This window comes from Apium graveolens, unplaced genomic scaffold (assembly GCF_009905375.1).
Source record: "Apium graveolens cultivar Ventura unplaced genomic scaffold, ASM990537v1 ctg4832, whole genome shotgun sequence".
NCBI lineage: Eukaryota > Viridiplantae > Streptophyta > Magnoliopsida > Apiales > Apiaceae > Apium > Apium graveolens.
The window spans coordinates 30,075-32,922 of NW_027418707.1; positions in this window are offsets into that span (position 1 = coordinate 30,075).

Here is a 2,848-nt window from a genome sequence, read left to right on the forward strand (position 1 = left end):
GCATGCAAATTGACACAAGCTTGCTAAAAGGTTACTTTTGTCAATTCTCAATTCCACTCACATTTTAGCCAAATTAAAACCAAAAACCAAAGACAACTTTTCATAATTCTCACCACCACATCACACTCACTCTCCCTCTTCTCCTCCCTTCTCCCTCTCTCGGCCCACTCTCGGCCGAAACCCCACCCCCATTCTCCTTCATTTTTCATTCAAACATCCACCATAGATTAAGTAATCTCACTTCACATATGTTGATCATTTATAATCTAAAGAGTTTATGATGGAAAATCTATGTTTTAATTTTGCATGGTAGTGTTTTGTTAAACTCAAAATGAACACCCTTGATTCTTGTGAATATAAGGCTTTCACAATGAGATATATTATCATGGGGTTGAGAATGGCTAGACATGAGTGTGTCACAATTGTGCAAATTTTATTTTCACCCTAATCCATTCGTCCATGACTTGTTAGGAGCCGAATGGATGGTGTTCTTGTTGCTTTGTTTGATTTTTGTGTGTTTATGTGATAATAACATGGATTTGGAAATAAAAACTTGATAAAAATCTTTGCATGCTAAGTAGTTTTGGTTAATGCTAGGCTTGTATGTTGATTCTATGATGAAATTTATATGGAAACCATATTGTTTTTGGCTTGTAAGTTCGAAAGCATGCATGTATATGTTCAACTCATGATTTCCGAAAGTTCTTGATTATTTGGATTAATTTTTGTTAATAAACTCCAATTTCAGTTGAGTTAATATATTAATTATTATTTGTGCTCCTTGTTATGTGATTTTGATTCGTATATATGGAGGATTTAAGTTGTTATTTTCGAAATTGTGATGACTTGTAATTAGTGTATTATTTTGACTCTTGTTTTGCTATATTGCACTTTAGGTCAGGATGATCTCTACTAAGCCAATATTGTGTGTGGGAGTGTTAGTTCAGTAGGTTTCCTTGGTTGAGGTTTAGTTTGGGTATTGGTTGATGTTTGGTTTGGTTTGTCAAGTGGGAAACATGGTGGAAAGGGGTACATTAAATTCTGCAGATTTTCAGTTTGGTAACATGAGGTTTAGGGTGAGATCTGACATTGTCATTGTAATGAACTTTGAGGACCAAGTCACCAGAAGCTAGTACTAGGGGTATACTTCAGATTTTAGATGGTTTTTAGAGGTTTGTAGGTTGTTTGGTTAGGTGCACGAGTGAAAACACTAAATCTGTCCAGCAGGGGACAGTTTTACTGCAACTTAGAAATGAGGAGTTTTGACCATGTCATGGGTAGGCCCTCACTAGGCCTTGTTGACCCTAGTTATAGGGAGTGTCAGAGGTGTTGTTCCAGACATAGTTCATAAGATTTGAGTTAGAATCATGTTGTTAGGGCGAAAACATGCACTAATATTCACGCAAGTATACGCGTTCGCAAGTAATATAGAATACTTTCTAGTTCGTTCCCTCAGAGACTCAGACTAAGTTATTGTCTAATTAAACTCACTCACCAATGTATGATTACTTCTCAATGTTAAGATAACACTTAAAATTGTTGATTAAATATTAACTATAATTAACTACTTAATTAACCACTTAACTAACACTTCAATTTATCAATAATAAAACACTCATGAGATTACAACTTCATTATTACTTCCTTCTATAGCCATTGTTATTACCTTTAGCATATGACAGTGATGACATTAATCGAATAACACGGAACTGATAAAAGCCAACTTTCATTGTACTAATACCATTCTACCAAACATCCACAATTAAGATAGAAGTTGAATAGTCATCAATTATGTTGAGTTCCTATATGTCTACAGAAATTGATAACACAACGATTTAAGCACAAGTTATTCCTTTTGATTACATAGGGCAAATAAAACTGTTAGAGTTACCCACTAATCATGCACAACGTACATGAACCTATGCTAGCATGGCAAGTTCTAAATCTCAAGATCCACCGTCGCTTCACAAGAGATTAACACCCTATCTTATATGTTCGCGACGCACATAAGACGAATACGCACAACCAATACTAGATATCATGCAATCATCACACACTAAAGTATTAAACAATTAACTAAAGAATTCCATAATAAATCCGTTGCAACCCCATGATCACGATTAGCCCATAATAGAACTTATCGCCATCATGGGTTCATATGAAATCATGATAAACAACACAAGAAAATAATAACTTAACTAATTATATTAAAACAGAGTACGTCACAAGAGTAAATAAGTCAAAGCAAGAAAACTAGCATCCAACGTTACAACGAAACAAGAATCACAAGAATATATGCTTCCTCTTCGTTGCAGTGTGCTAAATCGGTCTTCTTCCTTATCTCCTTCGCTTCTTGCGCAAAACACAATCTAAAACATAATCTCCTTCTTATTCTCTATGAAAACGTCTCAAATCTACTTATATAATAGTCCCATAAAACTCAGATTACATAGAAGTTGGAAGCCAAACAGAAGTAGAAGTCTAAAATAATTCAGCTTTTTCCCCGACCCTGCGCGGCCGCTCAGCATTTCTGCGCGGGCGCGCAAAGCTGCTGCGCGGCCGCTCAGCATTGCTGCGCGGGCGCGCAGGACCCTACTGGAAAAATTCCAGGTTTGCTCCGTTTCTTCGCCGTAATCTGCCCGTTCTTTTCCTCTCGCAATGGTGAACACATGCCAAGGCTTATTCTAGATGATTCCTCCTCTGAAATGCAACTAATACCCTGAAATACATAAACACTAGAAAAACGCATCAAATACATAAAATACTTGATTTCAAGACACCAATTTAAGCCATTTTAAGACGTTCTAAGTGGTAAAAAATGCCACTTATCACACCCCCAAACTTAAAT